This window comes from Lissotriton helveticus, chromosome 1_2, assembly GCF_964261635.1.
Source record: "Lissotriton helveticus chromosome 1_2, aLisHel1.1, whole genome shotgun sequence".
Taxonomy (NCBI): Eukaryota; Metazoa; Chordata; class Amphibia; order Caudata; family Salamandridae; genus Lissotriton; species Lissotriton helveticus.
The window spans coordinates 404,313,835-404,338,415 of record NC_136058.1 but is presented as its reverse complement, the minus strand read 5'-3'; the positions used below and the strand labels follow the sequence as shown (position 1 = coordinate 404,338,415).

Here is a 24,581-nt window from a genome sequence, read left to right as displayed (position 1 = left end):
ATATTGGCACAAAAGTTACAAGCAGGCGATAGTACCACAAATGCGTTTCCAGGCAAAATCACAATGGTGCAATTGCTCGCTATGCAGCACCGCGTCTCGGCAGAGAGGCAGACCAGGGAGCGACCACTCGGGGCAGGAGCGACGAGAGAGGGAGCAGAGAGTGCAGCAAGGAAGAGAAACACGGAGAGGGAGCCCAAGAGTGTATCAGGGGCGAGAAGTACGGACAGGGAGCCCAAAAGCGAAGCAAGAGAGAGAAGCAGGAGAGGGAGTCTGAGATTATGGAAAGGGAGAGGGAGTCTGAGATTATAGAAAGGGAGAGGGAGTCTGAGATTATAGAAAGGGAGAGAGTTGAGTATAGAAAGGGAGAAGATTAGTTTGGGAGAGAGGCATGAGAGGTGGAAGGCAGAGCAATGGAGATAGACCTGGGAAAGGAGTAACCATGGGGGAGATGAAGATGAGAACAACAGGGAAAAACTAGTGGTGTTGACTAATGCCGAAATGGTATAAATGATGCTGTGTTAGTGCTCATTGACAATCGTGTGTACCTTGAGGAGAGATGGGAGAGGGGAGAGGAGAGAGAGGAGACAGGAGAGAGGAGAGTTGTGAGAGGGGAAAGGGTGGAGAATGGTGAGAGGGGGGAGAGTGGTGAGAGGGAGGGTAGAGTGGGGATAGAGGGGGAGGTGAAAGTGATGGGAGAGTGAGGAGTGAGGGGAAAAAGAGAAGGGAGGGGAGAGTGATGGTGAGAGGGGAGAGTGGTGAAAGTGCATACTGGTGAGGTGGGATGAGAGAAGATAGTTGTTATAGGGGAGAGTGGTGAGGGGAGAGTGGTGAGAGGGTAGAGTGGTGAGAGGGCAGAGTGGTGAGAGGGCAGAGTGGTGAGGAGAGGGGAGAGTGGTGGTGAGAGGGGAGAGTGGTGGTGAGAGGGGAGAGTGGTGGTGAGAGGGGAGAGTGGTGGGAAGAGGGGAGAGTGGTGGGGAGAGTGGTGAGGAGAGTGGTGTTGAGAGGGGAGAGTGGTGGTGAAGGGGGAGAGTGGTGAGAGGGGAGGAGAGAGTCAGGCCTGGAGAGAGTGAGGAGAGGGGTGAGTGAGGAGAGGGGAGAGAGGCGAGAGAGGGGTGAGTGAGGAGAGAGAGAGGGATTGGAGAGGGAGTGTAGTGGTGAGTGGTGAGAGGGGAGATGGGGAGAGGGGTGAGTGAGGAGAGGGGAGAGAGGAGTGAGTGAGTGAGGAGAGAGTGGGATTTGAGAGAGGGAGGGGAGAGTGGTGAGAGGGGAGAGGCGAGGGGAGAAAGGGGAGAGAATGAGGGGTGAGTGAGAAGAGAGGGGGAGGGGAGGTTGAGGAGAGAGGGAAGATGGGAGGGGGGAGAGTTATTTTCCACTTTTCAAAAAGCCTTTAAAAAAAAATCTCTCAGCCTTTTTTTATTTGCACCTTTCTAACCAGTCCTTGGTTCGAGGGCAGCTAAGGTATGCACTTCCTGGAGACAAGCATATGATTTATGAGGTATTTGTGCTTGACTTGATAGCCATGTTATTGCGTCTTTTATCAGTTGCTGGAAACTTCCCTGTTATGGAGCATGCAAAATAATGAAGAACAAATGGTGGTGTAACATATTTCAGGAAGTCGGAGACTGCACTCCAAGCCTATTTCACCCTACTTTTCGTACGAATGTGAAGAGCCTATATAGGCTCAGTTACTTAAAAAAGGTTTGTAACTTGCATTTTTTTGTATCCAGGGAGGTCTTATCAATAAGGTGTGAAAAAAACGCACTCCAACTGATTGGGGGGCAAATGATTGGACAGGAGTTGTACATAGCAAGTAGATTAGCTTGTATAATCTCACATTCGTTCATGACAATTTGCAAAACATGGAAGTGTTTGGATTTTTCTTTTCAGGAGGTGTGAATTTATCACACTGCGGTAGTTAAGTGCCTTGCAGCAAATTAAAATATTGTAAACCGCTTTGCAGTGTACACAACATAGAATCGAATCCTACCTTTGGCGTGTTTAATATGTCTTTCCCCACAAATAGGCCCCAGGAGTCCCTGTTCCCACATTAAGAGCTCGTTTAACAAGAGGCTTGTATAACTTCCCGAGTGGTGGCGAGCTTTATATTGTTAGCAGTACTCTTTAAAGTGGGTTGACTGACTATTTCCTCTCTGGCATATGTTGTGTTTCCTAGAACTGGCAATAAAGCGGCTTATACTATGAAGCCCTGTGGAGTCAGAGACTCGTGGACTAGTTCGCGCCACCAACCCGTTTAATAATTTATTTATCGCACAGATAGCGCCGGGAAGGGGCGTGGGGGCTGTGCCCCGGTTTTTATTGCTGATGCACAGAGCGGTTTATAACCGCTCCAGAGTTCGTATCACTTTGGTGTGGCGTCTCAGATAGCAACACAAGGAACCACGGAGTCCCACATTTCTAGCATGACAGTGGCTTAATTAGGGATTTATTATATAAACGAGCTTGTGAGTTTATGTATGTACCAAACGTGCATCTGCAAGTGGTTTTACGAGAGGAGAGAGTCAATAAACCGGTTCTGAAAGGCTAAATTGCAAGTTGCAAGTTCGATATTTTCCAAGGTTGTGATTTTTTTATTTCGCTCTTGAAGTCCCGTTTATCCACACGTCCTCGCCTAGCCTTGAAAATGTAAATACGAGTTTCTCACCTTTTAAAGGTCATTTATCTAGAGAGGGGGGCGTGTAGGAACAAACTGCAAAGTCAGACTGTGCCGGGAAGAGGGCGACCACATATCTGTTAACTACAATCCACTACTTAAGCAGCGCTAGAGGGAAAGGTAGTTTTACACGGCGGGCAGGGGAGGGGGCCGAGCGGGGAGAGCGACCTTATCACAATGAGGGAAGGCAGAGAAGGGGAGGGGGGAGGAGAAATGCGACACGGCGAGCAGGGGAGGGGGCCGAGCGGGGAGAGCGGCGATGAGGGTGTTAAGCAGCAGGGGCCTTTGAAGTGAAGCTAAGCTTCACTTCAAAGGTGTGGGAGGAGTGCTGCTGGGGAACAGATGGCGATTTGATGATGTGCACGCGCATTTTAGGTCAATGCGCTTGCGCATTGACCTAAAAGCGCACGGGCACAGCACCAAATCGCCAGTTGGGATACTAGTTGGGTAAAGTCTCTTTAAGTCGGTTTAGTCTCGCTTCTCTCAATGCGCATGCGCATTGATAGGTCACGAGACCTAAAAAGGAGGACTGGGATACCATTTCCTCCTGCAAACAGAAACATGGTGAAGACATAGGAGATTATTACACCAGACTTGAAAAATGTTCTGCGGTAAATAGAGGCCTTACGCCGACAAGCGAAGCTTACCCGCATCTGTTTGTTTCCAAATTAGTAGACAACGCCTTGCCAGCTATTAAGGAAAGAGTACTAAAAGTAGAAAGTACCTGGCAAGCACATACACCACCACAGGTGTTACAAATGCTACAATATCACCAAAATCGCATTAGGGATGAAGAAGAACAATTGTTACTTACCTGTAAAATGAACAATAGTTACTTACCTGTAATCTGTGGTTCTCCAGTATCGGTGTCTTTCATAGATTCACATGCCTGAATCATTCCCCGTCGTCGGAGTGGGAGTCCCACGGTACATAAAAAAGCAATAATATGCTATAAATATGCAGTAAATACCAATAGAAATAAACCAGGAAGTAAAGTAGCCCTCAGCTACAGTAGAAAAACTTCCACATCTATGACTATCCTAGTCATTTTGTATAGTCCAAACTACAGCCAATCAGGCGCCAGCACCCACCAGAATGTTCTCCCCAGAGGCTCAGGCTCTCAGATTTTCTCGCAGGAGTGTAGGCAAAAACCCTTATAGCCTAAAAGCCTCTGAGGGGAGGTGGGCGGGTTGCATGTGAATCTATGAAAGACACCAATACTGGAGAACTACAGATTACAGATAAGTAACTATTGTACTTCTCCAGTATTAGGGGTGTCTTTCATAGATTCACATGCCTGAATCAGAGTAGCTAGCAGTACATATCCTTGCTGTGCAGACGCTAAAGAAGCCAAGCTTGTCAGCAAGTAACTCATATAACAATGCAAAGTAAAAATACACATATCGTATTAAGCATAACATAATGCAATCCTGAAAAATATGTGTGAACATAACATAAGGGCGGTGAGTGAGCAGTGGCAGGGCTCACAGCTGCTTTTAGCGCAGATACTGTGTTTTAACTGTGGTCACGCAGTGTTTTTATTTACGGACTGTGCTGTATAGCATATTTTAAATTGCTTTTTGTTTAATCAGCGGCTGCACTTTTAGCGGTGTTTTCTACAGGAGTTAAGTCCTTAGTGCGCTGAGGCTGAGGCTTTGTTAAGTCCCCCGGACCCCTCGACTTACCGGACGCAGCGGGGTGACTGTCTTGTCATCCCTCCTCCACGCCTCGGTCCGACAGGGTGGCTAGCACCGTTGAGCGGAGGGCGTGGAGGTGAGAGACAGTCACTTCCGCTTCCGCCTGCGAGTGACCGGTTAGCGGTCTAGTTGCTGTGAGGCAGACGGGCTGAGGGCTTCAAAAGGGAACCAGAGATGCGGGACGAGTGGCGGTGAGTGAGCAGTGGCAGGGCTCACAGCTGCTTTTAGCGCAGATACTGTGTTTTAACTGTGGTCACGCAGTGTTTTTATTTACGGACTGTGCTGTATAGCATATTTTAAATTGCTTTTTGTTTAATCAGCGGCTGCACTTTTAGCGGTGTTTTCTACAGGAGTTAAGTCCTTAGTGCGCTGAGGCTGAGGCTTTGTTAAGTCCCCCGGACCCCTCGACTTACCGGACGCAGCGGGGTGACTGTCTTGTCGTCCCTCCTCCACGCCTCGGTCCGACAGGGTGGCTAGCACCGTTGAGCGGAGGGCGTGGAGGTGAGAGACAGTCACTTCCGCTTCCGCCTGCGAGTGACCGGTTAGCGGTCTAGTTGCTGTGAGGCAGACGGGCTGAGGGCTTCAAAAGGAAGATGTCATTTCGGGAGCGCAGCGGACGAGCGCAGCGGGCGCGATGAAGGCGCGCCGAAGTGTCGCCAAAGTCGAGCCCGTCTGCGCCCGTCTGCGCCCGTCCGCGGCCGATCGCGGGCTGGGGCGACAATCCCTGGTCGTAAGATCTATTGGGCTAGGGATCAACTTATTGGCCTCCGTCCTCACACGGCATCTCTGTGTATGCATGGTATGTCGAGTCACGACAGGGAATGTCCTCATTGTGGTTTCCGCTACACCACCCTGTTGCGGGACACTGTGGAGCAAGCACTTTCCTGTGGTCTCCTTAACGTTAGGTCACTACGTAAACATAGACTAGATGTCTTTGAGCTGATTACGGATAAAAAGTTCGACCTATTGTTTCTTACGGAAACATGGCTAGACCAGTTTTCCGACTCAGACATTATCGAGGCCACGCCGGAGAACTACTCATGGGTGAGGCAGGATAGGCCAGAAGGGGTGGGAGGGGGGATTGCTGTTATTTTCAGGAAGACACTGAGCTGTTGCTTAGAGCGTATATCAATCGCGGAGAGTGAGGCGGGAGTTTTCACGATTCAAATCGACGGGGGCACGTCGATTAAAGGCTGCCTGGTATATCGACCACCAGGGGCGTGTACAAAGTTCAGGGAGAGCCTGCTAGAAAATCTTATGGAGGCTACCCTACGCAGGGATAAATTCCTTCTATTGGGAGACCTGAACTTGCATCTGAACTGCCCAGAGGCTATAGGGGTTAAGGACTTCTGTCGGGATATGCTAGCTCTTCAATTGGAATTGAAGCTCTCAGGCCCCACGCACCGACAGGGACACCTCCTGGACCCGGTTTATGCGAACTGGGGAGGTGTAGAGGTGTCGGGAACAGAGCCTATCCCTTGGACAGACCACTCTCTGGTAGCTTTCTCCATACACTGCCGAAAAACTACCAAATCCAGCCAGGCACCCCCTAATTATCTCAGGAGGAAGTGGGCTACTTTCTCGGTGGCGGATTTTAATCAAGCCTTAAGTAGGGAGGGCCAGCCTGCTGGCGAAGACATAGAAACGGCGGTCTCGAACCTTAATCAGCGCATCACTGAAGCGCTTGATCAGACAGCTCCACTCTGCCGCACCTCCGCATGTGCCCGGAAAGAACGCTCAGCCCCATGGTTTAGTGGCGAGCTAAGGAAAACAAAGGCGGAATGTAGGCGAGCTGAAAAAGTCTGGAGGGTGTCTTATGACAATCAGGCTAGGGAATTGTTCTGCACCTGTCACCGAATTCTTCATCACCGGCTGATTAAAAAGTCTAAGGCAGCCTACTACGCAGGACAAATCTCGGGGGCGGAAAATTCGGCCAAAGAACTCTTCGGCATCTACAAGTCACTAACTACTGTAAATTCATCCACTGATCCGGAGAGCTGCTCTACGGAGTCGTGTGACCGGATTGCCGAATATTTCTCTACTAAAGTCGAGAAGATCTACTCGACTTTCCCAAATCCGCCGACAGGGGTTGACCCTGAGGTAGCATGGGTGGACACGGAGATGGCAGGGCACCTCACAAACTTTCGCACCCCTTCTGCTGAGGAACTAGTAGGGGGTGTCGCTCTGTTAAATCAGGGTCCCCGTGGGACCCGGTGTCACCCAAACGTTTGGCGGACAGCCTGGAAGTACTGGAGCCTTATATAAGGCATGTCCTGGACACCTCTTTTGGATCGGGAAAGTTGCCTGAGGGGTGGAAACAGGCGGTGGTGCTCCCGCTCCGGAAGAAACCCCACATAGGTTTTGAGGTATTAGAAAATCTGAGGCCCATCTCCCTCCTGCCTTTTCTGTCCAAAGTGGCGGAAAAGGTGGTTAATACCCAAATTATGAAGCATGTGGAAGAGACGGGTTTGCTCCACGCGACGCAGTTTGGCTTTAGGCCACGCCACTCCACCGAGTCCGCCCTCCTTATGGCTACGGAACATCTGAGAGAGGGTGTGGATGCAGGCAAAACTATGGCCCTGATCCTGCTGGACCTCAGCGCGGCGTTCGACACTGTAGCACATAACATCTTGCTACAGTGTCTGAACAGAGGCAGCATTTCGGGCACCGCGCTGAGATGGATCCGGGACTTCCTCAAGGGGAGAAGTTTCCGAGTAAGGCAAGGAGACTGCTACTCTAAGGGGGTTCCTTTGGGCCAAGGCGTGCCTCAGGGCTCGTCACTGAGCCCGACCCTCTTTAATATGTATGTCGCGCCTGTTGCTTCGATTGTGGAGAGCCATGGTCTTCAGTTGGTTTCGTACGCCGACGATACGCAGCTGGTGATCTCCCTATCGCACGCGCCCTGTCTTGCTGCCGATGGCTTCCGGTCGTGCATGAAAGAGCTTGCCGATTGGATGGCTATCAACTGCTTGAAGCTTAATGGCAGCAAGACAGAGGTGCTGGTGGTGGGGAGAGCCCAGTCTGCGTGGTCGGCGGCGTGGTGGCCACCCTGTCTAGGACCAACTCCAACCCCTTGCCTTGAAGCACGTAATCTGGGGGTGTGGTTTGACGCGGGCCTTACGTTTGGCCCACAGATCAACCGGGTGGTGGGAGTTTGTTTCGGGATTTTGAAGAAACTCAGAAAGGTCCTGGACCTACTCCCGATCGGTGCCCGTCAAACCCTGGTTCATGCTCTGGTGACAGCTAGGTCAGACTATGGAAACCTGCTGTACCTAGGGGCTCCAGAAAAAAGCATGGCACGCCTGCAAGTGCTGCAGAATGCAGCAGCACGTTTGATTCTTAGGCTGCCCAGAAGGGCGCCTTCGAAGGCGGCCCTCCAGAAGTTACACTGGCTCCCTGTGAGGAGAAGAGTGGAATACAAAGCCCTCTGCACCTGTCACCGAATTCTGAATGGTAGGGCACCCGACCCGCTGAACAAACTTATTGAAGTGTACCAACCTGCACGTGCACTCAGATCTGCAGGGGGTGGTTTTTTGAGGATCCCCAGAGTTAAGAGAGCCCGCATGGGAGGTAGGTCCTTTAGATGCCTAGCGGCAAATAATTGGAACAAACTACCAGCGGACCTGCGCCTGGAACCGGAGGAAACGAGGTTCCGAGCGAAATTAAAAACATTCTTGTATACCATATAACTGTCTGCCCAGTCTTTTGTGCTCCTTGCACGCTGCCTCTCTCACTGTTTTTAGCGCGTGGACACGCCGGTGTGCGTAACGCAGCGCTTTACAAATGTCCCTAATAATAATAATAATAAGAAGCGTCTGAAAGCAGAAAAAACAAGGAGGTGGGAAACAGAGGCTCACCTTAGTGAAACAGATTCCGTAGAACAGCTCGATCCACAGAAGTATCAGCCTCGCTGATCGATTCTAGACAGTAATGTCTGGTAAAGGTATGGCGACTAGCCCAAGTAGCCGCTTTGCAGATCTGCTGAAGAGGGACTCCAGCAAATAAGGCCGTAGATGAAGAGACCGCTCTTGTAGAGTGCGCTCTGGGCGCTGACGGTAAAGGTCTCCCAGCCTGTGCATGGCAAAAGGCAATGGCAACAGAGATCCATCTTGAAATAGTCTGTTTTGAAACTGCCTGCCCCTTACGAATCGCACCGTAGGTAATGAACAACTGGTCAGAAGTGCGTAGAGCAGATGTTCTTTGTAGGTAGAAGTTAAGACATCTTCTAATGTCCAGCGAGTGTAACGCTCTTTCCGCAGGTGTTTGCGGGTCTGGAAAGAACGATTTAAGAACAATAGGTTAGTTGAGATGGAAATCCGAAGGTACTTTCGGAATGTATTTTGGATTTGTGCGAAGTATCACAGAGTCACTAGTGAATTGCAGGAAAGGATGGTTCACAGTGAAAGCTTGGACATCACTAACCCTTCTGGAGGATGTTAACGCTAAGAGCAGTGATACTTTCCATGAAAGGTACTTTAGATCGGCCTTGTGGATGGGCTCAAATGGATGACGCATGAGTTGAGCTAGGACCACATTCAGATGCCATGAAGGAGGCGGACGGCGTACAGGAGGGAACATTCTAAAGAGTCCTCTGAAGAATTGTTGGATAATCCTTGCTGAGTACAGAGAATTGGTCCCATCCTGTCGATATCTGGATATTGCAGACAGAAACACCTTTAAAGTTGCATGGGACAGACCTGTTCGTGCTAACTGCAGGAAAAAAGGAAGAATTTCCTCAGGTTTTGCTGAAAAAGGGTGAACCCCTGCTGAACGGCACCAGATGCAGAAGCGCTTCCATTTCAGACTATACGTCTTGATGGTAGCAGGTGCTCTAGCCTTGGCCAACACCTCTTTACAGTCCTCCGGGATGTTTAGGTGTGCAAACTCACGGTGTTCAGGAGCCAGGCCGCTAATTTCAGAGATGCTGGGTCCGGATGGAAGACTTGTCCTTCCTGAATGCTGAGCAAGTTCGGAATTGGATGTAACTGTATTGGCTTGCACTCTGACAGTAGGAGGAGCTCTGTGATCCAATATTGGCGCGGCCATCTGGGCGCAATCAGAATGAGTCGGCAAGGCTCCTTCTTCATCTTCCGCAGAACCTTGGGGACTAGTGGAATGGGTGGGAAAGCGTACGCAAACATCAGAGACCAATTGATGGAGAATGCATTCCCCAGAGAGTTCTTGTAGGGATGCCAGCTTGCGAAGTTTTGGCATTTGCTGTTGGTCCTTGTCGCAAATAGATCTAGGTCTGGCCAACCCCACTGATGAAATATGTGTTCCACTGTCTCCTGGTGAAGCTCCCATTCGTGGGTGGTGACCGTTGTTCTGCTGAGCGTGTCCGCGAGGACGTTTTCTGTCCCCGGAACATGCACTGCTTGCAGATTTACATTGTGGTGAAGAGCCCAAGTCCATAAATCCTGCGCCTCTTGAGACAGGAGAAGAGATCGTGTTCCCCCCTGCTTGTTGACGTAGTGCATGCTTGTTGTGTTGTCTGTTCGTATCAACACATTGGCATCCTGAATGATGGCACAAAACGCCTTGAGTGCAAGAAAAATGGCTCTCAGTTCTAAACTGTTGATGTGCCACCGTTTCTGCTGTGCAGTCCATTTGCCGCTGATCGTGAGGCCTTGTAGATGAGCCCCCCAGCCCTCGAGGGACGCATCTGTAGTGATGGTTAGACTCGGTGCTTCTTGAAGGAACGCGCACCCTTGCTTCAGATGACTCATCTGTGTCCACCAGAGAAGAGACTTCTTCATGAGTGGCGTGATTTGAATGAGGTCCTCGAAAGTGCCCGAAACCTGTTTCCACTGTAAGATCAGTTCCTCCTGAAGCGGCCTCATTCGGAGCCGGCAATTTGGAAGTAATGGAATACAAGCCGATGCCATCCCTAGAAATGACTTGTATAGTCGGACTGAAGCGGACTTTCTTTGCATCAGATCTTGTGCTAGCCGACTTATCTTTATCTGTCTCTCTTTTGAGACGAAAGCTCTGAGTTCTTGAGTGTCTAGAGTCGCACCTAAGAATGCCCTTCTTTGAGACGATTGCATTTGGGAGTTGTCAAATTTGATGGTCAGGCCTAAAGACTGAAATAGGTGTAGGCATTGCTGTAGGTGTCGATGAACGATTTCGTGAGAACTGGCCTTTATAAGGCAGTCGTCCAGATATGGGAAAATTTGTATTCCCTCCAGCCGGAGGTGCACAGCCACTGGAGCTAAAACCTTTGAAATACCCTTGGGGCTGCCCGCAGACCAAAAGGAAGGACCTTGAATTGGTAGCCCCTGCCAGCCACCCTGAAGCGAAGAAATTTCCTGTGGCGAGGTAGAATGGGAATGTGGAAATATGCATCCTGGAGATCTAAGGTGACCATGCAGTCTCCTGCTGCTAGAAGATGCAATATTTCCTGAAGCGACAACATCCGGAATGTTAACTTCCTTAGATATTTTTTCAAAGCGCGAAGATCGAGGATCGGGCGCCATTCCCCGTTCTTCTTTTTTATCAGGAAGAACCTGGAGTAAAACCCCATTCCTCTCATCTTCTGAGGGACGCTCTCTATCGCTCCTTTTCGTATCATCTCTTTGATTTGGATAAACAGCTCCTTTAGGTGAGCTGGAGGTGGTCCTTTTGGCGTAAAATTTGGAGGGAATTTTTCGAATTCTAGGGCATGGCCCCTGTCTACAATATCCAGGACCCGTTTCTCTTTTGTTATAGACTGCCAGTTGGAGTAAAATTGTGATATTCTTCCGCCAAGTTTTTTGCGAGGGTGGAAAATCGGTGGTGGCAGGTAAAAAGTCTCATTGGCGTTTGTCCTTGCCACGGTAGTTTGTCTTACCCCTGCCCTCGGTATAGGTTGATCTTTTCTGTCCGTAAGACTGGTAGCGCTGCGTCTGATAGCGTGGGTTATTTTGTCTGTATGTGGATTGTTGTTGGTATCCACCTCTATTGGAGGACGTCCCACGTCCTCCAGGCTGATGAAGGCTGATAGCCAGAAACCGGTCCTTGGATGCTTGATTCCAGTCTGGGAAAGACATGGCTTGGTAGTTCGGACGGGACTGTTCCCATGAGGCACAGGGTCAGAGCTGATTTGCATATAGCCAGTGTCTACACCAGGGCGGTGTGGAGTGCAAAAAAACGATGGATTTAGGCCCAGATCCTTGTACTGGGGTGAATGTATGACATTGTTCTACATTCTGACCATCAACTGTGTTTTTTCCAATTTTCACCCCGAGTGTGCTGGGTATACTCAGACGTGAGTCCCAGGCTCTCCACACCACTGGAGTCAAGCTATCCAGGCTGATGAAGGCTGATAGCCAGAAACCGGTCCTTGGATGCTTGATTCCAGTCTGGGAAAGACATGGCTTGGTAGTTCGGACTGGACTGTTCCCATGAGGCACAGGGTCAGAGCTGATTTGCATATAGCCAGTGTCTAAACCAGGGCGGTGTGGAGTGCAAAAAAACGATGGATTTAGGCCCAGATCCTTGTACTGGGGTGAATGTATGACATTGTTCTACATTCTGTCCATCACTGTGTTTTTTCCTATGTCTCACCTCTGGCACAAATTGGGACAAAATTGGGCTTTGGGGTTTGCTCCTATGCGGATGACACACAACTTACAATCACCATAGGGAAGGGGAATGAAGACACCAAAACTAAACTTACTAGCTGCCTTACCGAAATGGCTGACTGGATGGCAGAACACTGCCTAAAGCTAAATGCAGACTAAATTGAAATCCTGCTCCTCTGAGAAGTCAAACACATCTGGGACCCCTCCTCTTTAGGAGACGCCCCCACACCCAAGCACTGTGCCAAAAACCTGGGTGTAACTATTGACGACATACTATCTATGCAGGCCCACATACGAACTCTATGTGGGAAAAGCTTCGCCACCCTGAAACTCCTAAAAAGGTTATTCCTGTGGATCCCCCTGGAAAGCAGGAAAACAGTCACATAGGCCCTGCTAGTCAGCAGGTTCGACTATGGCAATGCCCTTTTCGTGGGCATGCGAGACTACCTATTTAAACGCTTACAGGTGGTGCAGAATGCTGCAGCAAAACTAGTGTGCAAAAAAGGCAAACACAGCTCAGCAAAGGACTGCCTAAAGCAACTCCACTGGCTGCCCATGCGTCAAAGAGCCTGCTTCAAGCTCCTTGGTCATGCTCACAGGACACTCCATGACACAGGCCCCATGATTCTTCAGAACAAAATACACTTTTATATTCCCACTAGACCACTAAGATCGCAACACCTTGCTCTGGCTGAAACAAAAATATAAATAAGTCTAGAACAGGAGGCTGTACCTTTTCACATTGGAACAAGCTCCCAGTCGAACTTAGGTTGACTAAACAGTACAACGCCTTCAGGAGAAAACTCAAAACACACCTATTCCCTAAAGACTGATATCTGGCCCTCACCCACCTACTCACTACCGTAACCCTTAGCGCTGTGACATCCCCTAGGATAAATGTTGCGCTTTATAAATATATATATATATATATATATATATATATATATATATAAATGTGGCCACCTTATGTGTCAGTCCAAGTAACTTGGGAAAATGCAGGTAGCAGCCGTCGATTAATGGTAAGGGGCCGTAGCATACAGGGACACAGGTGCCAGTGTCACTTAGGTGACAAAAGATCTAGTGGACCCTGATCAAATCATACTTGGTGAGATGTAGGAAGTGACCAAAGCTAAAATTGTCAGGGCTGATCATTCCTTACCAGTTGTTGATTTCAGCTGGGAGGGGGTAACTGGCCCTAAGAAAGTTGTGGTTAGTTCAGACCTTCCTTTTGAATGCTTATTGGGCAATGACTTAAAATCTTCAGCATGGGCTGAAGTAGAACTAAGGACTCATGCAGCAATGCTGGGCATCTCTGCAGATGTGTTTGCTGCGACTAGGTCACAGGCCAAACAGACATCCACTGAAGAGGCCTTGGATCCTGGAAGAATGGACCAGGAGGGGTAAGGCTGTGTCTTCCCCCCCAGGCTCAGAAGGAGGACCAGTTTACTGAGGGAGATGATCACGGTCCCTGTGAAGGTACTGTCTCAGAGGAACTTATATCTGATCAGGTTGAGTTCTTGGGGACAGGGGGCCCTTCCAGGCCAGATCTGAGCCAGGAGCAGCAAACCTACCCCTCTCTTGAACCCCTCAGACAGCAAGCTGCTGCTGAGGCTGATGGGAGTGCCAGTGGGTCCCACAGGATCTACTGGGATGAAGGACTCCTTTACTCAGAGGATAGAGACCCCAAGCCTGGTGTCACCAGGAGGTTGGCCATTTCTACCTCTGAAGTTTAGGGGCTTCCTACTGACACTTGCACATGACATCCCTTTAGCAGGACACCTAGGCCAAAGTTAGACTTGGGACAGGCTTGCCCCTCACTTTCATTGGCCTCACAAGTCAGAGGACACAAAAGAGTTTTGTCGCTCCTGTACCACCTGCCACAGATGGCTCTTCCTGACCAGGGGGAGGTGTGAACACCTCCAACCAACAAAGGCATTATCGGCCTCAAAGTGCACAGGCACTCTCCCCATGAGGACAGAACACTGTCCGGTGGTAGCAGGCAGGCTCAGGCCAGTTGGTGACACCCCTAAGGATTGGTAGATTATAGGGGACCCCTCTAAGGGGCACTCTGTGTGCAATTTTTAATAAATCGGACACTGCATCAGCGCAGGTTTATTATGCTGAGATGTTTGGTACCAAATATCCCATATTTCAGAGCATCCTTCATGGAGCTGTGGCATTTGTAATGACAAGGGCGCAGCCAATGTACTTACTATAGAGCTTCCCTGGTCACTTGCAATATCCCGGAATCAACAAGGATATTGTAGGGGCAAATCTGCTCATGCAGATATGCCCTCACAGGATATATCCCTAAAGCAGCGGGTACTATAAGGCCTGCTCGAGGGGCGTCTTACCGATATCTCAGACAGTCCCTATGGGCATCGCATACAGGGATGTGTGCCATGTCGACTCTTCAGTTTTGTCTGCACCAAGACACGCAGGCTGCAGTGGCAGTATGTATGTATGTATGTGCTTGGTGAGGGGTCCCTTAGGGTGGCATAATTTGTGCTGCAGCCTTTAGAGACCCTCTTCAACAACAAGGCCCTTGGTACCAGAGGTATCTTTTACCAGGGACTTATGGAGTGCCAATCGTGGAAATGACAGGTACACTTTAGGGAAGGAGATGTGGCTCAGGGGACCTGGTTGGCAGTGACCCTGTGCACTTCCAGTCAAATTCTGCATATGCAGTTTCAATTATTTTGGGTAGTTCATTCACCTGTTCTAATGGAGAGAACTCCCGTAGGCGTTAGCGGATTGACACTAATGCTGCGTCCACTTTAATAACCAAACAACCAAGGGCTTTGACTCTATTCAGTGAGGCAGAGTCCAATATATTGATTAATTCAACCACATGACTAAAAATTGAAGTTTCTAGTCTGTTGATTAAAGTATTTAGGCCATTAGGTTTCAGTGCTGGCACTTGTTTTGGTTGTTTAGCTTCCACTTTAATGTTAGCTAGTATTATGGCGGATACCTGGTTGTAGTTATTTATTAACTTCATCCCTAAGTTTAGGGCAAGTTCTGCTCCGTACTCGTTTTGTATTTGTCTTCATTCATCTGGTGTTATTGCTAATGAAGGAATACCATGAGTTCTTGTATATATGGCAGCAAAGACTGTACCCCTAGAGGCGCAATCCTCTAACTGTGGTGTTATCCCCATGGGCAAGCAGATTGTTAACATTCTGTGTTTTTCAAATGGTGTTGTATTTGGGAATACTGCTTCTAACTGGGTTATTTTCTGAGCTACCCAGAAAGGAATTTGTTCAGGTTTTGAGGGCACTTTGCCCATTTCCGTGTGTAATGTTTGTGGAGTAATTTTAGTACCTGTGCTCTGTGTAGGAGCTGCATTAAGTGTAATTACTGTAGGTTGGACCGGTAGTGTCCTCAGGACGAAGTGTGTCATGTTTCTGTAAAGTTTTATCAACTCTTTGAGTTGAACAAGCAGTTCATCACGTGGCATTGTGTCAATGTCAGGATGTGGTGCATAGGCCGCTAATATCGGCCATGTTGCTCCTGGTCTTCCTAAAGGACTAAGGCTTGCTCTTGTAGTAACGTGGGGTACGGCGCCATTAAACCAGAAAAAATTATCCTGGTAGGTAAGCGGAATCTCAATCACCGCAAACGGAGTGTAGACCGCTGAAACTTCTTCATGTGTGTAATAATGAAAAGTTTCTGTTACGGAATTCGCTGCTGGGAATATAACCTATGAGTAGAATACCTCTGTCTGGAAAGCCTCTATCACGAATATTACTACACCTCCTCTAGGTGGTAACCCATGTTTGAGTAGTTTAACTGTCAGAGTATGCTTTACATTGGGAGCAATCCGTATTGCATTGACATCATCTTCTTCAGACTGATTAAGTGCCTGGGTTATTGGGGTTAAGGCTCCTTCTTACACATAGTGTTTAAGACACAGAATAACTGTCGAAGGAATTTTAAGGTACGGTTTTATACACAATTTAGGTAAATTCCTTCAAGCTTGATTAAACAACAACCAATACATAGGTTATCTTGCCTACTCAGCTGCGGCAGAGTTTTGTGCCCACCCACTCCACGACTCTAGTTTTTGTAAGTAGGGGTCTCTGGGAATAACCCCAACTGAGCTACTCAGATTCTACTGTTAAATAAGTACCAAACGTTGGTGGCGCCATGTAGTGTAGTTCCTATAGTACCTTTCATGCAGGACCTGCGCTGTTTTTAGATAACATATACTGTGGATCTGGTGGCAGACTGCCTCTGTACACCCCAGCCGAGTATGTCAGACTATTTTTGCATTAGCTTGCTCACAGTGCCACTAGAATCTCCTTTTATCAGAGAGAATAGTTTTTGGCAACTTCAGAACACAACATTCTTTGACCTACAGAGGCTCATTCATATTTGTTTGCAACGACAAAGAAACCTTTACTGCAGCTTGTGTCAACTGAAGAGATAAAACCCCTGGGAGTGTTTAATTAACTACTGACAAACATGAACAATCAAAAACATGAGTTTCTGGTAAACCATCAAGCACCCAATCAGAATCAGCCACCCTTCACATCCAGGAATTCTTGAGGCTTTGGAGAGGATGAATTGCACGTGGTATAAGAGGAACACTACGTCGACTCAAAGCTCACTTCTCAGGGATGTACTGAAATGCCAGCCTCATGGCACACTTAGACAGCTCTTCACCTCCTCCTCTTCAACTGTTGACCAGCTATCAGGGCAAATGAGCCTGCAGCAAAGCACCGCTGGCTTGATTACACACCGGACCAGGCAAGGTGGTCAACTCCATACTCCTCCAAGTCAGCAAGCACTCTGGTCGAGCCAGTCCTAACCCCACACGAATGTTCCCCATTACAACTATTTTAATGGTACAAAGTTATGTTTCTGCCAAATGACTGAGTCAAAAAGTGAAAGGTGTTACTAGGAAGTGCTGAAAGAGAAAACATTACGTTTTTCAATATTTCTGAGTCTGCCACAGTACACAGGAGCATTATTTCTCTACAGCAGCAAATCATGTATGTGGCCTGTAGAAAGCATGTTTGAATGAAACATGTAAGTATTGCAGCCAAAGATCTGTGCAACATCATAGCAGAGTGCAAGATAATTTGTGTTATTATTCCAGCACAACGAAATGCCATTCCTAATGGGTAAGTCATTTTAAAGACAAACCCAGGAAAATATATGGTCAAGTGTTGTTCTTCTGCCTGTTAAAAGACTATCACCATTAATGTGCCAGGAAATAAAATACTATGAGAAATCCTACTTGTTGGCAGGGTGCTGCCTGCCACTATATTGCAGGTTACTTCCAACAAAATCTGATTTATATATACATACTCCAGAGTGCTGCCAGCTATCAGGTCTGCACACAGCAGTCTTGAGCCACTCAGGAAGGAGGTAAGCTCTTCATTTCATCTTAATCTCTTAGGTTACATTCACAGCCTCATGGCTTCATCCGCGCTCTAACTGCGCCGAACAGATAGACATAGCCCATCATAGACTGTGTTGTGTGCTGGGTGATGCCTGGCACCATATTATCGTTGGCGGGAGGATGAAGCTCTGATAGGAGCTGCTACAAGAAGAGCAGAGAAACAGGACCACAGTTTGCCACAGAGAAACAACTGTCCAGAAGCTGAAGAAAGAACTCTGAAACAGCAAACCTCCTGCACCCTGGAGATTTTCCAGGATAAGCAAATGATGGTAATGAAATGCAAACTGCAGCATTAAGGTCACACACTACAACATCATTCCCTTTAAACCAAAGGTAACAGCCTACAAGAAAAAACTAAACAAAAAGCAACAAAACTAGAAAATGCATTTCCAAATGCTGCAAAAGAGAAACAGTTAATACAAATGAACAATATTAAACTTTGTTGGTACCTTAGTAATGTGCTTGCTTCCGGCTTCACTCCATCTGCAGCAATAACGCTCTGAAAGGAGAAATTACTGCTGTGAGCCTCAGAGTCTTCAGTATTACTGGTCTCAGTCACGAAGACTGCGATGTCGTAAGATAAATTTCTCTTATTTGGCTTTGTAGTTCCACCAGTTACGCCATCGCTTTTAGCAGACACGCTACTGTCAGCAGCATCATAACTTCAGGCAGATCAGCAAAGCGGATATCACCACTCACATTGGGTGAACAGACTCATCTCTGCTACATACATCCACTCGGTTTTCAAATTTGCTTGTGGCTGTCAAAATACAAGGAGCTGCAATATATTCGCCACACTTTCCTGACTACCTTGTTTTAAAAAGTTGTGAGATTCAAGCGCGATTCTTGGTTCGTCTGTAAGCTGAAGTTTTTTAGAGGGTCTATTGCCACACAATACTCGTCCCATATTCCAATTTGTCCACATGGTGCTTCAACCCTGGTAGGTTATCAACGGCCTATTTTGCAGATAATTTTAGATAGCTTCTGTAAGAAAACTGAATTATTATTTGCAGTAGATGAGGAACAATTACAACCGTTGTCAGAGTGAACTTTCAAAGCCATTCAATTAACCTAGGATCAACCCCCTGGTAAGCACCGAACAGGCAGGCTTAACTTAAGGTAATATGTAAAATATTTAACCAAAAAATTAAAAGTCAAAATACAAAACAATAAAAAACCCAAACCGAAATAGAAAAATAAAGTAAAGTGTATTGGACAAAATGACACTAAAATGACAAAATCCAATAAGGAGAATGAGATATGAACTGTAACGCTGTAAGAATTACAAGGTGCCAATGGATGAGGGGCCAGGGCATGGATTAGTCTCTCTGGAGCTGACTGCCAAGTCAGAGGAAACCGGAGGCCACGGCCTGCAAGCACATGGTGCAGGAATTAGCCGCGTTGGTCCTAGAAGACATCTAGTGCTCCAGGCTAAGATAGGGCTGCTGGCCTGCAGGGGATTCCCAGCAGGTACGGGCGCAAAGTGCTTAGAGTATTGAGAACAAGCAGCAGATGCCCAGCAGGGCAATAGCAGACGGTCGAAACCAGCAAGGCCCGGATGAGACTGAAAGGAGTGACACCTCGGGCCCTCACCATCAAGCAACAGCGTAGTGGAGCTCAGCGGGAGGACAACTCGGTGACTGCCACCCACTGAGTCTGTGACCCCCACGACAAGGCAGGCCGGTCTGGTGATGTGGTAAGAGATATAGCAGCCATGTCCTCAGCGAGAAGCAAGAAGGATCAGAATCTAAAAAAGATGCTGATCAAGCTCCCGATGACCGGCAGCGGAGAAGGGAGGCTCTCCCCAACGACACAAATCAGCCAAGAGGTAGACACCTCTGAAGCCCCAGTCACCCACGCCTTTTTAGAGTCGCTATTCGGTGCATTACAAGGCGACTTGCAAACGTTGAAAAGGGAAATAGCGGGGGAGATGAAGGAGATAACCAATGGAGGCCACATGTTCCCAAACAGCATCAACGTACCGCCTTTTGATAAGGCGGGATGTTGATGCCGTTGGGGACCGTAGGGCCTCCGTCGAGGATCAGAAGCAAGCGCGGGAAGAGGAGGTGGAGCCTCTACAGCAAGAGATAGTCCGGCTCAAGGCTCAACAGATCGATCTCCAGGCACACACAGAAGACCTGGAGAATCGGTCTCGGCGAAACAACATCCGTGTGAAGGGAGTTCCACCTAAAGAAGAAGGGCCAGACATCACACAATACCTGCAGAGTCTCTTCAGGAGCATACTGGGCGCCCCCACCGGATATTTTGGCTTACATTCCAGACTTTCAACTAAAAGAGTGTATGCTACGTGTTGCCAGGGACAAGCAACTACTAAGACATCAGGACCACTCCATAGCTTTCTACCAGGACCTGGCTCTAATACACCTTCAAAATTGTAGGGAGTTCCGAGTGGCAACCCTGCGTCTTCGAAATCAAGGAATACCGTATTCTTTGGGTCACCCTTTCCGGCTGATTTTCATATGGCAGGGCAAACTCCTCCAGCTCAGATCCATGCAGGACACTTGCCAGGTGCTAGGCATCGAGAATCCAATCCAGGAGGAGACAGAGGGCCCACAGACCAAAACTCCTCGAGAAAGAGGACATAAGGTCTACGGGAGGAGTAGCACAGAGCGAGCAACGAGACCGGACCCCAAGACCATGGCATAAGAAAGACTGGCAGTGCTGGAGACATTGTCGAAGGAGACATTCCCCCATGATGACACCGTGAACGACTGAGGGACAGACAAGTGACATTTGCAAGGCTGGGTGGGCGGCGAAGAAGTGTGCGGGGAGCGTAGAGACACGGGGAGTGTAGAGACACAGGGAACAGGCCACACACGTTCCCAACTATTCCGACTTCCAAGGACGCGCACGCACGAATAGCGGGCCCTGGACAATTTGAGGTTAATGGGTTTCTAAGTTGGGGTTAGGGAGGGGAGGGTGGAGAACTGGTAAGCAGGTTAATGGCGTTGAAGAGAGGATCAAAGGGCAATGGAGGCCGGGCAGACGTTGGGAGCTCAGGGGGGAAGAGGAGTCACAGGGACCCAAATACAGGCCAAAGCTGGTGCACTCACTATGACACGCTATTTCCCAGCCCACACTGAAAATTCTCACTCTCAATGCGAGAGGTCTCAACAATCCCAATGAAAGGATGTCCATCCTTTCCTACCTGGATAACATGGAGGCAGATGTGTGCCTCCTCCAGGAGACACAGATCCTCTCCAAAGATTGGCATAGAATGAGGTCACAACTCTTTCCCCAGCAGTTCTTTTCATCTACCCTGGATAAGAAGACGGGTGGCTATTTTAGTAGCCAAGCGTTTTAAGGGGACAGTGGGGGAAAAGGTGGCCAAAATCAAAGAGATTGATGGGAGCAGGGCCATCGATACAGTTGGTGTTGGTATGAGTATTTTAGATGCAAAAATTGTGTTGCAAACCGCCAGAGTTGCTGCTCCTGCAATCACCCTTCACCCGATATACAATCAATCCAGAGGCTGCCTCAATTGCCTATAGATAGAAACGGGTCCTCCCCCCCACAACCCCCTATACCAATAACCATTTCAAATACCAACCCCACCAGGGATGGTGCTACTAGGTTAAACAGGCCCAGGGGCTCGAATAAGAACAGGTTGTCTAGTACCTCGTGCATTAATGTTCCCGCCGCCCCAAGTATGAATGGCTAATCAGGATGTCCTGAGTCTGCCGCCCGCTGCTTGTCCTTATGTGTTGGTACTGGCAGGAGTACCTACTTTAAAGTGGGATCAGCATGAGTCATGGGACCAGCTACGCAATAAATGTGTGGACTGAGTATCAAGGCATAGAAGCTTCCATGTATCCGAAATAAAGGATAGTATTAGGCATGCAGGGTTGGGTGAGTCAGTGCATCTACAAAAAATATCAAAGGGGAAAGTATTCTAATTAACTTTCGCAGACCTTCTTTGGTGAGACACCTACTAAGGGGTTGCGAATTTATAACACCTAATAGCACTAACATATGTGCACTACCCCTTGGTTATTTCTACAAACCAAGTCATGCTACTTTCACCAACAATTCCTCTTGAATTACTACCTCTAATAGGTTCCAGGCATTGTCTGGATTAGAGACCCAAGACAGACTATCAACTTTTGGGGAAAATACTGATCCTGCTATTAGGTTAACTCATGCCCTGCCAGTAACTGGGTGTACTATTCCCACAACCCACTTACCCCCCCCCCCTATGTAAACGAAGGCCTCAGCAAGTCCAGACCTCTGTATCTTAAGCTGGAATATTGCACGGTTGTACTCTAAACTTCACCAGCCAGATTGGGTACAACTCATTAAAGACTAAGATATCCTTTTATTTCAGGAAACATGGGCCACACAAGAATTGTATATTGAGTGGTTTGAGTGCCATAACATGAATGAATGAATGAAGATGAATGAAAATATTTATAGAGCGCACTACTGCTGAGGCGTCTTGGCGCTAAAGGAAAATGAACAGACCACAATGTAATCAAGGGCTTATAACATCCTAGCAACAACCCCCAAGCAGGGTCGACCATTTGGGGGTTTATCAATCTGGGTCAATATTAAGACAGGGGGATGCATAAAAACTGTACATACAGATAACAATTTTGGGTGAATTTCCTTTTGGATAATTAATTTTTGTAACAATGATTTTCATTCTGTTCAAAATATGCATTTTATAAATGTGATTAAATTTATTGCATCTATTGGAAAATCCAAAGACTCTTTCAAGTTAGTAGGAATCTGTCTGGGGGCGATTTTAATGCTAAGCTATCTTACTCATGGTCAAGCGAATATTCACAAGCAAAACTCAAATAACCAATCTATTTAAAATTCCTCTCTTGCAGCGTAACGCGACCCAGTTAATCCTATACACAGGTTTAGCTGACCAGTGCACACCATTCCCGATCTGATTATTTTACTTGACACATGCCAGTATATCCGTAGACTACTACACACCCATTCCAAACTGCAACCATGTTGCCCTATATTACTCACACATAGACAGTAGACAGACTTTTCACTTACCTCAAATTCAATATTCTGAATCGTACAGACGTCCCAACGGTGCTGTGATTAAACACCCCGGTTAGAGATCACGAACGGGATTCATCTCACCGCCTGTGAGTGGAAATGAACGCCGACCAATCACACACAGATTAGATTCGCCGTCACCCGTCGGCTCGATCACATGACGACCTGACGGATGCCCGTCACGCCCATCCACGTCTAGTTTACTATTCCAGCCATAAGCCAACCATGAGACACTCGCCATGATTGCTTTACCTTGCGTCACATGATGTCACTTACGGAGTCGGCAGGAACTTGTAAGAAAACAACAGCGTGTCCCACTTGGTATCGCTGTTATTTTTTCTTCAATGCTGTTGTTGCGTAACGAATATGCTACTTACCAGTATGCATCTGTTCTTGGCATGTAGGGCTGCTGACATTCATATCTGTGCATAGATCGCCGCCTAGTGTTGGGTCCGGATGATTGCACATTGTTGTCCTGGAAGAGTCTTCGAAGTATCACGAGATAGGTGGCTCCTCCCCTGGACTACAGTGCGCATGGGCATCGACTCCATCCCCAGATTGTTTTTAGCCATTGAGGCCAAGATGGAGTGAAACTCAGTGAATGATGACCATGCTAGAAGTATAAGTGAATTCTGCAGCTGCTACAGGCACCGGGGAGGAGGGCGGGCGATATGAATGTCAGCAGCCCTACATGCCAAGAACAGATGCATACTGGTAAGTAGCATATTCGGTTCGAGGCATGTGGGCTGCTGAATTCATATCTGTGCATAGAATACATAGCAGTCCCTCCATTAGCGGCGGCCACCCGTGCCAGCTGCAGCAGTTTGGAAAAGTGTTTTGAGAACAGCCTGCCCTACAGCTGCTTGCTGTTTGGAGTGCACATCAACACAGTATTGTTTTGTAAATGTATGTGTGGTAGACCATGTGGCTGCTCTACATATGTCTTCCAAAGGAATGTTTCCAAGGAATGCCATAGAGGCCCCCAACTTCCTGGTGGAGTGGGCTCTTGGTGGAATGATAAGGGTACGTTTTGCTTTCAGATAGCAGATCTGGATACATTTAACGATCCACCTAGCAATACCCGCCTTGGAAATAGGGTTACCTTTGTGGTGTGGTGCAAAGGCGACAAAGAGTTGCTTAGTTTTCCGGAAATCCTTGGTCCTATCGATGGAATACATTAGGGCCCTTTTGACGTCAAGGGTGTGGAGCATCCGCTCCGCCAATGACTCTGGATTTTGAAAGAAAACAGGTAACTCAATAGTTTGGTTGATATGGAAGTGAGACACAACCTTGGAAAGAAATTTAGGGTTAGTGCGAAGCACTACCCTGTTGGAGTGAATTTGTATAATTGGCTCTTGGATAGTAAGGGCTTGTAATTCACTAACCCTCCGTCGCGATGTAATTGCTATGAGGAAAGCCACTTTCCACGTTAAGAACTGAAGTTCCCAGGAATGCAGTGGTTCAAAGGGAGGACCCATCAGCCTGGTGAGGACCACATTGAGGTTCCACTCCGGAGCTGGTGGGGTCCGCGGAGGAATGACTCATTTGAGTCCTTCCAGAAAAGCCTTAATGGCAGGCACCCTGAAGAGGGAGAGATGCTGCCTATTCTGGATGTAAGCGGCCATTGCAGACAGATGTATGCGAATGGAAGCATATGCCAGATTACATTTGTATAGATGGAAAAGGTAACAGATGATATTCTGAATAGAAGCATCCAGCGGGTTAATGTTGTGGTCTGCACAATAAAGTACAAACCGCTTCCATTTCACTGCATAGCATGCTCTGGTGGTGGGCTTCCTTGCCTCCCGAATGATCTCCATACAGTCAGAAGGCAAGTGCAGGTAGCCAAACTCTAGGACTTCAGGAGCCAGATCGCCAGGTTGAGCTGTTGCGGATCTGGATGCAGAATGTCGCCATGGCTCTGCGTCAGAAGGCTGGGTGTGAGACGTAGCCTCTGATGCGGTACCACGGACAGTTCCAGAAACGTGGTGTACCATGGTTGTCGAGCCCACGTTGGAGCAACCAGAATGAGAGTTATCGAGTGCTGCCGGAGCTTGCGTGCCACCAGCGGTATCAGAGGTGCCGGGGGAAAAGCGTACGCAAATCTGCCTAACCAGTTCATCCATATCGCATTGCCCTGCGACTGTGGGTGTGGGAACCTGGCGGCGAAGCTTTGGCATTTTGCGTTCTCCCTTGTGGCG

At 48.1% G+C, this 24,581-nt stretch overlaps 1 protein-coding gene across 1 annotated transcript in view; it reads right to left on the bottom strand.

Annotated features, from left to right (window-relative positions):
- Positions 1-24,581, bottom strand: part of LOC144807966 (uncharacterized) — a 174,349-nt gene that overhangs the window by 31,424 nt on the left and 118,344 nt on the right. Inside the window, exon 3 of the mRNA XM_078673553.1 lies at positions 17,790-17,839. The gene's annotated coding sequence lies outside the window, so the exon portion shown is untranslated. The remainder of the gene's footprint in view (positions 1-17,789; positions 17,840-24,581) is intronic.